The sequence below is a fragment of the Capricornis sumatraensis genome, chromosome 13 (assembly GCF_032405125.1).
Source record: "Capricornis sumatraensis isolate serow.1 chromosome 13, serow.2, whole genome shotgun sequence".
Classification (NCBI taxonomy): Eukaryota; Metazoa; Chordata; class Mammalia; order Artiodactyla; family Bovidae; genus Capricornis; species Capricornis sumatraensis.
This window is the reverse complement of record NC_091081.1, coordinates 3,833,276-3,849,894: the sequence shown is the minus strand read 5'-3', so window position 1 is coordinate 3,849,894 and position 16,619 is coordinate 3,833,276.

The window sequence follows — 16,619 nt, the reverse complement described above, 5'->3', positions numbered from 1 at the left end:
AGTCTGACACTGTTTCCATTGTTTCCCCATTTAATTCCCATGAAGTGATGGGACCAGATGCCATGATCTTCATTTTCTGAATGTTAAGCCTTAAACCAATTTTTTCACTCTCCTCTTTCACTTTCATAATGAGGCTCTTTAGTTCTTCTTCACTTTCTGCCATAAGGGTGGTGCCATCTGCATATCTGAGGTTATTGATATTTCTCCTGGCAATCTTGGTTCCAGCTTGTGTTTCTTCCAGCCCAGTGTTTCTTATGATGAACTCTGCATATAAGTTAAATAAGCAGGATGACAATACACAGCCTTGATGTACTCCTTTTCCTATTTGGAACCAGTCTGTTGTTCCATGTCCAGTTCCAACTGTTGCTTCCTGATCTGCATATAGGTTTCTCAAGAGGCAGGTCAGGTGATCTGGTATTCCTATCTCTTCCAGAATTTTCCACAGTTTATTGTGATCCACACAGTCAATTACATCTCAATATAACTGGAAGGAGAAAAAAAATTAAAAGATGCTAGAAATGTGGTTCTTATAGAACATATAGGGTTAAAGGCGATGTAACTACAAGACAATGGATTGGGCAAGGAAAAAGGGAAGCTGCTTTGGGCCTCACTGTATGAAACAGTTTATAGCTGCTTGCCTTCTGTATTATCTGCCAACTCCTCTAGAGTACACTCCTATCGTAAGAGTGCGACAGGAAAGGAACTATATGTGCTGTTTTCCTTTTAGAGCTGTTCTGGTTCATGTTAACTGTGGTATAAAAATTTATAAATGCTTTCTTTGGGACTTCCTTGATGGTCCGGCAGTTAAGAGTCCACTCTTCCACTGCAGGGGGCACAGATTCAATCCCTTGTTGGGGAAGTTCTGCGTGCCGTGAGGTGTGGGAAAAAAATTTTAGGAATCCTCTGTTATTTGGAAGATAAATTATATAGGGAACTATCAGTTATAAATTAAAATCTTTGCTGAACAATAATACAGAGGGTTGAAGACAATCTTCATGACAGAATGAGCTGGTGTTGACAAGATAAATCAAAAACAATGAAAATACAAAACAACACCAAGGCACTAGCAGCAAAGAGGGAGCTCTGTCACTGATGTGAGCTGAGGAGGATAAATTTTGTGCAAGAATATCAGAGCCATGGTACCCAGACAGCCTCCATGGCTGCTGGGCATGACCTGTAGGAAAGCTATTGCTAAGAGTGAACTCTGAGTCTAAAATATGAAAAAAACAGGCTGAGGAAGCAGAATAAAAATTTGAAAGACTTAAGTCAATTATGTTTAAATGTTCACAGAGGTGAAGGACTTGATTTATAATCCAAGAACAGAAATGAATAAAAAAGTGAATGAATATGAATATGACTGAAGTGAATGAATAATGAATGACATCTATAGAGGACTATCACAAAATCACTGAGGAATGGCTAGTGTAAATGATTTTAGAGAACTTTCCATGTGCTGTACAAATATCTGGTACATAATGAAGGTTTTCAGGTTATTGCCATATCTATTCCAAAATAGACCTTATCCCAAATCATAAATTCTAGACAAACCCAGAGCAATAAGTATACCATTTAGGAGATCTTATATTAATACCTGCACTAAAACCTTGAAATTGGGCCAAAGCAGAGAAAGAAGAGCCTTAGAGGAATTTGAGTAGCAAGTTTGTAAAGTTCGACTGAGAATTTTGTTCCCAAAAATAAATTAGAAGAAGGTGTCACTGGTAGATTTATCATCAAATATCTACTTGCCCTTAAAACTGATCATTTATTGCCAATTTTCCCTTTGGTCAAAATAGAACAGCTGTTTATTCTAATATTTGGGGGACATGTCTTTATGCTGCTACAACAGCAATGAATGTATTCATCCTTTCTTGAAAAGTGATAGAAACTTGCAGTTCAGTTCAGTCACTCAGTCTTGTCTGACTCTTTGTGAGCCCACAGGCTGCAGCATGCCAAGCCTCTCTGTCCATCACCAACTCCCGGAGTTCAATCAAACTCATGTCCGTTGAGTCGGTGATGCTATCCAACCATCTCATCCTCTGTCATCCCCTTCTCCTCCCTCCTTGAATCTTTCCCAGAATCAAGGACTTTTCAAATGAGTCAGCTCTTTGCATCAGGTGGCCAAACTTTTGGAGTTTCAGCTTCAACATCAGTTCTACCAATGAACACCCAGGACTGATCTCCTATAGGATGGACTGGTTGGATCTCCTTGCAGTCCAAGGGACTCTCAGGAGTCTTCTCCAACACCACAGTTCAAAAGCATCAATTCTTCAGCACTCAGCTTTCTTTATAGTCCAACTCTAACATCCATACATGACCACTGGTAAAGCCATAGCCTTAACAAAATGGACATTTGTTGACAAAGTAATGTCTCTGCTTTTGAATATGCTATCTAGGTTGGTCATAATTTTCCTTCCAAGGAGTAAGCGTCTTTTAATTTCATGGTTGCAATCACCATCTGTAGTGATTTTGGAGCCCAAAAAAATTAAGTCTGCCACTGTTTCCACTGTTTCCCCATCTATTTCCCATGAAGTGATGGGACCGGATGCCATGATCTTCATTTTCTGAATGTTGAGTTTTAAGCCAACTTTTTCACTCTCCTCTTTCACTTTCATCAAGAGGCTTTTTAGTTCTTCACTTTCTGCCATAAAGGTGGTATCATCTACATACCTGAGGCTATTAATATTTCTCCCACAATCTTGAGTCCAGCTTGTGCTTCATCCATCCCAGTGTTTCTCATGATGAACTCTGCATATAAGTTAAATAAGCAGGGTGACAATATACAACCTTGACATACTCTTTGCCTATTTGGAACCAGTCTGTTGTTCCATGTCCAGTTCTAACTGCTGCTTCCTGACCTGAATACAGGTTTCTCAAGAGGCAGGTCAGGTGATCTGGTATTCCCATCTATTTCAGAATTTTCAACAGTTTATTGTGAGCCACACAATCAAAGGCTTTGGCATACTCAATAATGCAGAAATAGATGTTTTTCTGGAACTCTCTTGCTTCTTCCATGATCCAGCGGATGTTGGCAATTTGATCTCTGGTTTCTGCCTTTTCTAAAACCAGCTTGAACACCTGGAAGATTATGGTTCACATTTTATTGAAGCCTGCCTTGGAGAATTTTGAGCATTACTTTACTAGCATGTGAGATGAGTGAAATTGTGCAGTAGTTTGAGCATTCTTTGTCATTGCCTTCCTTTGGGACTGGAATGAAAACTGACCTTTTCCAGTCCTGTGGCCACTGCTGAGTTTTCTAAGTTTGCTGGCGTAAAACTTTTAGGATTTGAAATAGCTCAACTGGAATTCTATCACCTCCACCAGCTTTGTTCATAGTGATACTTCCTAAGGCCAACTTGACTTCACAATCCAGGATGTCTGGCTCTAGGTATGTGATCACACCATTGTGATTATCTGGGTCATGAAGATCTTTTTGTACAGTTCTTCTGCATATTCTTGCCACTTTTCCTTAATCTCTTCTGCTTATGTAGGTCCATACCATTTCTGTTCTTTATTGAGCCCATCTTTGCATGTAATGGAAACTTTATATTTGTATTATTCTGATGAAATGTTGAATGTACTCTTTTTTGAATGTACTATCTTTTCAAATCCCATTCAAGTGCCATGTAAACCTAGGGAAATTCTCCTGATTTAGGATTCCTTTTTATAATTTCAGTGGACCTTCTGAAGTGGATTCTTCTTGTTGAGGACTTGTTCGTTTCTTTCCTTGTTTACTCCTGGTAGTGGAAAGAAAATGGTGGTGAGAATGGAAAAGCTTGAGTTTTAGTCCCGACTGTGTGGCTAGCAAGCTAAACCTTGGGGAAGTCACTCTACTTCCTAGAAATTGTCTTCACATTTGTAGGAAGAAAAGGTTGAACTAAAGATTTTGGGTTTTTTTGCTTCTTTCAGAATTTTATGTTTTCAAGAATATTTGCCTAATTATTTACCTAAGTATTATTCATTATACTTTATTTCTGTGTGATGCTACTTAGGTTTCTTGATTATGTGATCAGTATACAAACCTGTGCTATTTTTGGACTATTCTATTTTAAATGTGTATGAGTAGCTTTTATCCACTGACTTCATTCTTTCTGTGGTTTTGCTTTATTTATACAGAAACAAGGGTTTGGTCAGTGTAGCAAAGAATGTTACTATGATTTTTGCTGATTTAAACAAATTATGATTCAGATTTCTGAACTTTCAGTTAATATCCATGTCCATGTCATATAATAGAAAGTTCAAAATACAGTGTCTTATAGACATTTATTCCTGTGTCACATAGAAACAAGTCTACAGTTTTACCAGCCAGAGACAGCAATTCCAAGTAGCACAAATAATCCAGGCCAGCCTTCTATCCAGGCTCTAATTGTGAAGATCAGAGGAAAATGTTTTCTGTCTGAGACCTTCTACCTTTTCATTTAAAAAAAATAATGGCTTCCTATAAACTTGTACCTAGGTCTAGAGACTTGGTTGGATTCAACAAAATATTTTTGGCAAGGAAATGTCAAAGGTGATGTTGTGCATTTCATATTAAATCACACCAGGAGCCACATAATATCAGGTTGCTTCTTATTAGTGATGCTATGTGAGGCCATTTAGTTAAATTGGTGACAGCCAGATATCTCGGCTTTCATGGTACTAATACTTTGTTCCTTTGCAATTGAAGTGATATGAATAGTGTTTGTTTGGTACCATGTTGGTATAACCTATTCCCCTACAACTTTTTGCCTAATGGCTACAATATCTTTGGATGGTCATTGGCTGAATAGTTATTACATTGAGGGGCAGCACAAGGTAATTGTCTTAACTCTACTATGTGTGTGTGTGTGCCCACTCAGTCATGTCCAACTCGTTTCAGCCCCACACAGCCTCCTTTGTTAATGGAATTTTCCAAGCAAGAAAACTGGAGTAGTTGCCATTTCTTACTCCAGGGGATCTCCCCAAGCCAGGGATCAAACTCTTGTGTCTCCTGCATCAGCAGGCAGATTCTTCTCTAGCACCACCTGAGAAGCCCCTTCTTCATTCTATTATTCCTTCTTTATTAACTAGCATTCCTCTGCAAAGATGAGGTCTTCCAGCACAGCAATATGTTCCAGACCGTCAAAGAAAATTTTCACTGGTTAAGGTAAACAGACAAAGAAGACTTTATTCAAGACTGTTCCAATAGAGGAGACGACCCTCAATTCTGATGAAACAAAAGACAGATGGGTTTTTAAGCATGGGGTGGAAGAGGCAGTGGAAAGTACTAGAGGACATCAAGTGGGTGGTACTCAATGGGGTCGGGCCATCTACACTTGCTAATTTTAGCTTAGTTAGTTTTTACCCTCCTACAGAGACTGGAAGATAGATTAGCTATCTTTCTTGATTATTACATTTCAAATGGATAGATCCTAAATCCTTGAGAGTTACATTCCTGGGTTGTAAAACTGATAGGAAGCTGAAAGAAGACTTACATTTTAAAGAGGCAGAAAAGAATTTAGAATTGAAAGTTTTTTTAAGTAAATGCTCTAAGAGGAAGATAAGAGGCCCAAGAAATCTACCTAAAGTTTACTCAGCTTGTATTTTCTCATGATATAACACACATGGACCCCATTTCCAAGGTCATTCCTAGGCCCCATTTCCAAGGTTGCGCTTAGGCCCAAAATGGGTGGTGAAGCTCCATGAAGGTCCAACCATCATGACCACTTGCCAGGCAACAGGAAATAGAAAATTTCAAGAGGAAAATAAAACGTGCCATCTATTTGGGTTTTTTTATTAAATAATCTTATAATCACCCAATAAATTCTACCAGCATGTAACTTACCACCTCTAGCTATGAGGACATGAACTTGGGCAAACTCTGGGAGATAGTAAGGGATGGAGGCCTGGTGTGCTGCAGTCCATGGAGTTTCAAAGAGTCAGACATGATTGGGTGACTGAACAACAACAGCTATGAGGAAGATGAGAAACATGGTATTTTAGGTGAACACATTGTTCCCTGGAAAAGCCAGGAATCGGTTACTATTTTAAAAGATGAAAATGGCTGTGGAGTAGGCAACCAGAAGTATCAAATATATTGATGAATATAGATGGCACAGAAAGTAGAAGCAACAGTAACACTGATTAGCTCTTCCTCAGATCTGTTATCCAGAATATTTTGTTTCATTAAAAGTATATCACAAGCCTGAGGCTTCATATCTTTTTTCAGCAAATCTTCTTAAACTATAATAATAATATTCTTTTAGTTTTATTATATTTGTCAATATTAATGGACAACTATTAACCCACACAGTATATTCAAAGTCCCATATATGTGATGTAAATTTTGTAATCTCAGTCCAGTTCAGTTCAGTCGCTCAGTCCTGTCGGACTCTTTGAGACCCCATTAATCGCAACACACCAGGCCTCCCTGTCCATCACCAACTCCCGGAGTTCACTCAGACTCGCATTCATTGAGTCAGTGATGCCATCCAGCCATCTCATCCTCTGTCGTCCCCTCTTCCTCCTGCCTCCAATCCCTCCCCGCATCAGTCTTTTCCAGTGAGTCAACACTTCGCATGAGGTGGCCAAAGTACTGGAGTTTCAGCTTTAGCATCATTCCTTCCAAAGAAATCCCAGGGTTGATCTCCTTCAGGATGGACTGGTTGGATCTCCTTGCAGTCCAAGGGACTCTCAAGAGTCTTCTCCAACACTATAGTTCAAAAGCATCAGTTCTTCAGCGCTCAGCCTTCTTCACAGTCCAACTCTCACATCCATACATGACTACTGGAAAAACCATAGCCTTGATTAGAATACAAAGTACCTATATAATAAGGACGTTAAATAAAGTGAAATGAAATATTTAAGATACTGTAGTTTCTGGACTTTATTCTGACCCACAATTTTAATCTAGTTTAATAAATCTGTGCTTTAGAAATGAAGACATAAACTTAAAAATCTTTAGGGAACACCTCTTAATGAATGACCTTTGTATTGCATTTGTTAGAATTGGCTCAAATCAGAACTTAAAGTTTCAGATCAATCCTACCTGCATAATATTCCATTTGTATAAATTTGTTTCAACAAACAAATGGGAAATTTTCACAAAAATCCTAGGTCTTCCTATTCGCTTCAGCATGCGTGTGTGTGCAAACACACTCAGTTGTGTCTGACTCTGCAACCCCATGGACTGTGCCCCCCAGGTTCCTCTGTCCATGGAATTTTCCAGACAAGAATACTGGAGTACATTGTCGTTTCCTTCTACAGGAGATCTTCCCAACCCAAGGATTGAACCCATATCTCCTGCATTGGTAGGTGAATTCTTTACCGCTGAGCCATCTAGGAAGCCCTTATTACAGCATAAACTGGAAGGAAAGTCTCAAACCTCAGACAAATTCTCCTAATTAGGCAGGGCCAGCTTCCAGTTGAAATTAGTATTCAGAGATTTCACTTAGTACAGTTGCTTCTGGTTTAAAAATAAACCACAGATAATTATTCATATTTTCTAAACAATCTCCAAATATCCAGTGGAAAGAAAAATGAGGAACTTGGATTTACAATCATGATGTACATACATTTGTTTTTAGGACTGTATTTTTCTCACTACATTTTTTATTCTTATCTGATGGCATTATTAGAATGTCGTACAGATAGTCCATATTTACCATGTTTTCTTTATTTCATTCCTAAAATGCTAAGCCAAGAATTTATTAATATATTTAAAGTTATCTAAATAAAACTTCTTATATTATTTTTTTTTAAATTTTCAACCATTATTTCAGCTTAATTCAACACAAAGTGATAGACTAGAAAGATTATATTCCCTGATTATGAGAAATATTATTGATTAATATATGTGATGCCCTTTAACAGCACATAATATTTATTTAAACTTAATATTAGACACCTAATGTTCAATTAAGGTGGAGAATATGCAACTATATATAGAATACAATCTCTGCACAGTCTGCAGAGGAACATAGATGTGTATCAACAACTAAATGCCATTTGATAGCTATATTTGATAGAGTTGTTACCTGATATAAACATCCTTACCATATAAGAACTTCACCCATGAAACAAGGGCTTCCTTGGTAGCTCAGTTGGTAAAGCATCTGCCTGCAGTGCAGGAGACCTGGGTTCAATCCTTGGGTTGGGATGATTCCCTAGAGAAAAAAATGGCAACCCACTCCAGTATTCTTTCACCAACATGAAACAAAAAGTGACCCAGAGTTTACATCCAGTGTAATGTGCCTTAAAAGGCTTTGTTGTTAAAATGGAACTGAAAGGTATAAAGAAGTTGTGTACTTTGGCAAAATGCACCAAATTTGTCATGCTATTGTATCTTTCCAAATTAATCAATTTGAAAAGCTTCTATGTGTCAGTGGTCTCAAGAGAATAAACAAAACTTCTATCTCTTTTACTTTGTTGTTGTTGTTCAGTAGCTAAGCCGTGTCCAACTCTATGTAACCGCTTAGACTAAAGCACGCCAGGCTTCCCTGTCCTTCACTATCTCCTGGAGTTTGCTGAAACTCATGTCCATTAGGTCAGTGATACTATCCAACCATCATATATTCTGTCACCCACTTCTCCTGCCTTCAATCTTTCCCAGTATCAGGGTTTTTTCCAATGAGTCAGCTGTTGGCATCAAAGGGGGAAAAGTATTGGAGCTTCAATTTCAGCATCAGTCCTTCCAAGAATATTCAGAATTGATTTCCTTTAGGATTGACAGATTTTTTTTTTCTCTCTGTCTCTTTTGCATTACATTTTATCAAGATAGAAATTTATCTTCTGCTCTTCTAAATTGTGCTTTTAATTTGAAAGGGAAAGTATTCTATCCCTTTAAAATGAACACGCTGAAAAATGTTCTTTAATAAGTCTTTTTTAAAACATTTTCACCCATACTGATGTAGAAGACCAATTCACTACACGAGTGTTACACCAATGACACTGTGTTTATGAATGCAATTTTCCATGATAATGAAAGATAAAAATTATCAACTACAGACGACAAAAGAAAAGGACAACCAGGACTATCTAGGCCACAAATGAAACATAGAACTTTCAAGCATTTTTTCCCTTGAAAATTAAAGTATTACTTTTAAACACTAAGATGAATAATGAGATTTCAATTGCCAGAGCTTCCTGGATCAATCATATCTAATGAAAAATGGATTAGAGTTCCTGCTGCTGCTGCTGCTGCTGCTGCTGCTAAGTCGCTTCAGTTGTGTCTGACTCTGTGCGACCCCATAGATGGCAGCCAACCAGGCTCCGTCGTTCCTGGGATTCTCCAGGCAAGAACACTGGAGTGGGTTGCCATGTCCATCTCCAGTGTATGAAAGTGAAAAGTGAAAGTGAAGTCTCTCAGTCGTGTCTGACTCTTCACAACCCCATGGACTGCAGCCCAGCAGGCTCCTCCGTTCTTGGGATTTTCCAGGCAAGAGTACTGGGGTGGGGTGCCCACACCTTCTCTGAGAGTTCCTGCTAGAGTAGGTGAATTCTCATCACACCGCGGCAAATTCTATGACTTGAGCTATTGCAATTCCTTTCATCTGAAGTTTGAACATAACTGGGCATGAAATGATAATTCTCACTTTGTTTTTCTGGTTGACTGAAGGAAAGATTACTGATAAAGATGCCCCTAAAGTGCTGCACTCAATATGCCAGCAAAGTTGGGAAACTCAGCAGTGGCCACAAAACTGGAAAAGGTCAGTTTTCCTTCCAATCCCAAAGAAGGGCAATGACAAAGAATGTTCAAACTATTGTAAAACTGCCCTCATTTCACATGCTTTCAAGGTAATGCTCAAAATCCTTCAAGCTAGGCTTCAACTAAGAAATTCCAGGTGTAAAAGCTGGATTTAGAAAAGGTAGAGAGACCAGAGATCAGAATGTCAACATCCGTTGGATCGCCGGAAAAGCAAAGGAATTCCAGAAAAACAGCTACCTCTGCTTCACTGACTATGCCAAAGCCTTTGACTGTGTGAATTACAACAAACTGGAAAATTCTTCAAGAGATGGGAAGACCATACCACCTTACCTGCCTCCTGAGAAACCTGTATGATGGTCAAGAAGCAACAGCTAGATCCAGACATGGAACAATGGACTGGTTCAAATTGAGAAAGGAGTACATCAAGGCTGTATATTGTCACCCTGCTTGTTTAACTTATATGCAGAGTACATCATGTGAAATGTCATGTTGGATAAATCACAAGCTGGAATCAAGATGGCCAGGGGAAATATCAACAACATCAGATATGCAGACAATACCACTCTAATGGCAGAAATCATAAAGGAACTAAACAGCCTCTTGATGAGGATGAAAGAGGACAGTGAAAAAGCTGGGTGAAAACTCAACATTTAAAAAACTATGAGCATGGCATCCAGTCTAATCACTTCATGGCAAATAGATGGGGGAAAATGCAAACAGTGTCATATTTTATTTACTTGGGCTTCAGTGACTGCAGCCATAATTTAAAAAGATGCTTGCTCCTTTGAAGAAAAGCTGTGACAAACCTAGACTGCATATTAAAAAGCAGAGATATCACTTTGCTGACAAAGGTCCATTTAATCAAATTATGGTTTTACCAGTAGTCATGTATGGATGTGAGAATTGGACCATAAAGAAGGTTGAGTGCAGAAGAATTGATGCTTTTGAACTGTGGTGCTGGAGAAGTCTCTTGAGAGTCCCTTGGACTGCAAGGAAATCAAACCAGTCAGTCTTAAAGGAAATCAACCCTGAATATTCATTGGAAGGACTGATGCTGAAGCTGAAGCTCCAATATTTTGGCCACCTGATATGAAGAGCAGACTCATTGGAAAAGACCCTGATGCTGGGAAAGACTGAGGGCACAGGAGGAGGGGGGAGGTGACAGAGGATGAGATGGTCAGATGACATCACCAACTCAATGTTCATGAGTTTAAGCAAGCTCCAGGAGATAGTGAAGGACAGGGAAGCCTTGCGTGCTGCCATCCATAGGGTCACAATGATTTGGATGCTAGTTAGTGACTAAACAACAAAGGAAAGATTGACTTCTAGCATATGTTATCCTGGATGGACTTTATCAATAACTACTAACAGTGGTACTCAACGGACCACAGACAGGGAACTTTCATACTTTGCTGTTGACTGGGGAGCATAGTACCATCTAGACGCCAGTAAACCAGAGGTGCCACTTAAGACTCATTCCCCTTTTTCCATCATGATGCTGTTCCCTCACACATATACAACTTGCTCATCTTCACCTTTGACCTGACACTAATGACTTTCTTATGAATTCACAGGAAAAAAATATCTACCATTTGTTGTAGCATCACCTTTTTTTGGCAAGCAATGTACATTAGGGCTTCATATAAAATATATACAATATTTCTTTGAGACTGAACAACAGTATATTGAAAAGATGGGGAAATTGAGCCTCACTCTGACAAACCAATAATTTCAATTCTGTTCTAAGGCCAAAGCCTCTTTCCATCTGGTAATACTGGATGTATTAGCTACTGTTGCTCAGTCGCTCATTCATGTCCAGTTCTTTGCAACCCCATGGACTGCAGCATGCCAGGCTTCCCGGTCCTTCGCCATCTCCCAGAGCTTGCTCAAACTCGGGCCCATTGAGTCAGTGATACCATCCAATCATCTCATCTTCTGTCTTCCCTTTATCCTCCTGCCTTCAGTCTTTCCCAGCATCAGGGCCCTTTCCAATGATTTGACACTTCACATCAGGTGGCCAAAGTACTGGAGCTTCAGCTTCAGCATCAGTCCTTCCAATGAATATTCAGGGTTAATTTCCTTTAGGATTGACTGGTGGTATCTCTTGCAGTTCAAGGGACTATCAAGAGCTTTCTCCATAGTTCAAAAGCATCAGTTCTTTGGTGCTCAGCTTTCTTTATGGTTAAACTCTTATATCCGTACATGATTACCAGAAAAACCATAGCTTTAACTAGACAGACCTTTGTTGGCAAAATAATGTCTCTGCTTTCTAATATGCTGTTTAGGTTGGTCATATCTTTTCTTCCAATGAGCAAGAATCTTTTAATTTTATGGCTACAATCCCCACTCACAATGATTTTGGAGCCCAAGAAAATAAAATCTTTCACTGTTTCCATTGTTTCCCCATCTATGTGCCATGAAGTGATAGGACCAGATACCATGGTCTTAACTTTTTTTTTTTAATTTATTTTTTAATTGAAGGATAATTGCTTTACAGAACTTTGTTGTTTTCTGTCAAACCTCAACATGAATCAGCCATGGGTATACATATATCCCCTCCCTTGTGAACCTCTCTCCCATCTCCCTCCCCATCCCACCCCTCTAGGTTGATACAGAGCCCCTGTTTGAGTTTCCTGAGGCATACAGCAAATTCCCATTGGCTATCTATTTTACATATGGTAATGTAAGTTTCCATGTTACTCTCTCCATACATCACCCTCTCCTCCCCTCTCCCCATGTCTATAAGTCTGTTCTCTGTTTCTCCAGTGCTGTCCTGTAAATAAATTCTTCAGTACAATTTTTCTAGATTCCATATATATGCATTAGAATACAATATTTTTCTTTCTGCCTTCCTTCACTCTGTATAATGGGTTCTAGATTCATGCAAACTCATTAGAACTGATTCTAATATATTCCTTTTATGGCTGAGTAATATTCCATTGTGTATATGCACCACAACTTCTTTACCCATTCATCTGTTGATGGGCATCTAGGTTGCTTCCATGTTCTAGCTATTGTAAATAGTGTTGCAATGAAGAATGGCATACATGGGTCTTTTTCAATTTTGGTTTCCTTGGGGTATATGCCTAGGAGTGGGATTGCTGGGTCATTTTTTAAGATCTTAGATTTTTAAATGTTGAACTTTAAGCCAACTTTTTCAGTCTCCTCTTTCACCTTCATCAAAAGGCTCTTTAGTTCCTCTTCACTTTCTGCCATAAGAGTGATGTCATCCACATTGCTGAGGTTGTTGATATTTCTCCTGGCAATCTTGATTCCAGCTTGTGCTCCTTCCAGCCCAGCATTTCTCAGGATATACTCTGCATATAAGTTAAGTAAACAATGGGACAATATACAGCCTTGACACATTCCTTTTCCAATTTTGAACCAATCTGTTTTTTCATGTTTTATTCTAACTGTTGTTTCTTGACCTGCATACAGGTTTCTCAGGAGGCAGGTAAAGTGGTCTGGTATTCCCATCTCTTGATGAATTTTCCACAGTTTCTTGTGATCCACACAGTCAAAGGTATTAACATAGTCAATGAAGCAGAAGTAGATGTTTTTCCAGAATTCTCTTGTTTTTCCTGTGATCCAACAGATGTTGGTTATTTGATCTCTGGTTCCTCTGCCTTTTCTAAATCCAGCTTAAACATCTGGAAGTTCTCAGTTCATGTACTGTTGAAGCCTAGCTAAGAGGATTTTAAGCATGACATTATCAGCATGTGAAATGAGTTCAACTGTGTGATAGTTTGAATATTCTTTGGCATTCCCCTTCTTTGGGATTGGAATGAAAACTGACCTTTTCCACTCCTGTGGCCACCACTGAGTTTTCCAAATTTGCTGGCATATTGTGTGCAGCATTTTAACAGCATCATCTTTTAGGATTTGATTTGCTCAGTTGGAATTCTATTGCCTCCACTAGCTTTGTTCATAGTGATGCTTCCTAAGGTATATTTGATTTCACAGTCCAGGATGTCTAGCTCCAGGTGAGTAATTACACCATCGTGGTTACCCAGGTTGTATAAGGATATCTAATACCATTGTCAACCTGTGTAGGACCAATATACACAGCAAAGTGTGCTTCCCTTTTATAATCACAATGGAATTATGTTATTGTTATATTAACTATTCTAGTTGAACTTGCCAGATTGTAAATTTAATGTGATGCAAACATACCCAGTTTTTCCCATACTTGGCTTAGAAGCAGGAACCTGTGATGACCCTTCATTACTACAGAGATACCAGAAGCATTTATGAAGTGTTTGGATTTAAAGCATTTTTTCAAAAAAGACACAAACTATGTGAAGGCTATGTAAACCCTTTCCAGATTAATATACAAAGGAATAACATATGTTTTCAACATACAAACATAAGGGTTTTCCTGGAATTATCTCTGCAATAATTCTGCATTTTTTTCTTCTCGTAAGAAGGCCTTTGAGAGTCAACAGTGGTAGTGACTAAATAATTTTGAAATGTGACTAATGAAGGAAATTTTTCAAGAAATGTATGAGTTTGAATCTGTCAGAGGAATTAATCCAACAAGCTGTAACACTATGTGATAACAACAACTATTCAGGTTTTATTTGTACAAGGTGAGTTAAAGTTTATCCAGGAATAACCTCAAGGTTATACTGGCTGTATTGACTTTATTTTTGAACTTATTTGGTTCATGTGACTTTCAAGTCATAAAAACCATTGAAATCATCTACTCAAAGGTAAGAAAACAAACAAACAAACAACTGTCAACTCCTTATAGCAAATAAAATTCCAGTGAATAATGACCCCTTCAGTGTATGTGGTCTCACTCAACCAGTTCACAATCCTTTACACAAGATAAATTACAGGTTAAAAGAGAAGAAATAAAAAGTTTAAAGAAGAGTTAAACACTTATGAAAGCTTACAAGCATATGAAATAGTTATGATTTAAAACCAAACTCTGTAATCAATAGAAATATCACTAAATAATAATGAACACATGTATACTACATGCTTTATTATATAATGCTCTCTGTATAATACAAAGTTTACTGTTATAAATCGCTCCAGTCTGTGTGACAGCATCAGATTATGCCACCACCGCCTCCTCACAGTGAGAACTAAAGCTCACCAAGGTCACTTTCTCAACTAGATTTGCCTAACTAGAGCTGGCAGGGACTCCAGAATTCACCTGATGCAAAACAGGTGCTGTTTATTTGTGCCATGAAGGCAAATATATATCCCAAATCCGGCCAGCTATTGCCCTCTGCCTCCTAAGGCTCCCCAATAAGGATATTCTGGCAAAGAAATCATGGGTTACCTTCTTAACCCTTGCTTTCTAAATAAAGGATACCAGGGGCTGCCTTCTAGATACAGCTGCTGAGAAGGTGAGTCCTGGTGTGATCTCTGTCTAGTGATAGAAAGGTTTCAGTCAGTCCTGTTGAACACAGGACTGTTCTCAGCATCAGGCTGTTACAACATAACATTTAAGTAAGGGAATTTGATTTATTTCTCTCTCCAAATTATATGAATTACTCAAATTTTGTTTTTGAAAACTGAAGCAGCTAACAGTATTCTTTCAGAAACAAAATGGATTAATTATAGAATCAAAGTGTAATAGAAATCAAGCCAAGTTTCTAAAGATTCTTTACAGAGTCCCAGCATGACTGACTATTTCTGCAACATGGCCCAGACCAAAACAAACAGCGAAAACAACAAGAGTCTGTTCTCTTATTGATTATGTGGCAGTCTGGCCAGTATTACTAAAGGGAAGACTTCAGAAGATATTTTTTTATAAAAGCCCAAATTTTATTGCTCCCCTAATAGTCCCATGACTCAAAGCACCCCAGCAACAACCACTGTGGGAAGCAGTGAGCAAGCTGTAAAGTCTTCAACCAGCAGGAGGCTCAGAAAAGAACCCAAGACTGAGTGGCTTCATAACTTGGGACACCAAAAACAAAGATCAGAAACCCACAAGGAAGGATGTAGGCAATTGCCTGCAGTAGCTGGTCTCAACAGACAAGGAAGCAGACATCTGGCTAAGGAAAGGCTTTGGGTAGAGGGGAAGGCAGGAGGGGAGGCAAGATGACATGGCAAAAAGAAAAGAAATAAAGAGGTTTCAAGATGGATCAACAATGGACCACTTCATAGGTAACAGCAGATTTCAGTGATTCAGGCTAGGAGATAGACATTTTCCTGCCTTCTGGAGCAAACTTACTCCTAGAAGGGCAAGTGTGTCTGAGTGCACAGAGAAAGGTCCCATTTGCCCATCAGTTCAGGTCATCTGGACAAAGGCTGCTCTGATTGTAGCACCCCAGGAAGCAGGCTGGGCTGGCCATGCAGATGCCAATAGGACAGAGAAAAGGGAAACATTTAAGGGGATGACAGCATATTAGACAAAGAAAGTTTATGAAGACACATCTGTGATCAAATCTGGCTTTGTGGATTCCATGTAGCACTTTACACTAGCAAAAAGCCTACAGAATGAAGAGTTTATGAGTATGTCAGGAAAACTAACACAGGCAAAAATCTCCAGGGCTGAAAGCCAGCAGGTGCTTGTCAGCTTTACTCAAATTACCTATCAACAACAGTGAAACAAACACACAAAATGACAACAAAAAACACCAATGCAACAGCCAACCCTTCTTTGGACTAGTAACTCTCCTGTCCAATGCATCAGGGGCCTTATGTTTCAGACCACAGTTGAAATGCAAATTCCATCATGCTCTTGAGTAGGCATTGTGGGGAAGCGGTTGCAAAAACTATGCTATCACAAACCATCTGCAAAAGCAGTTGGGGACCTGGAAAATTTGCTATGAATATTACTACTATCATTACTGTCCTAGGAACTTGGTGATAAAATATTCTGACTTTTGGCAAAGAGGTCAGAAAAGGAAAATCAGCTTCCAACATCACAGGATAACTGTGGCCTTTGAGAAACAGAAATCAAAGATGAAACTTTTATCATCTGAGCTTAGCCAGAAGA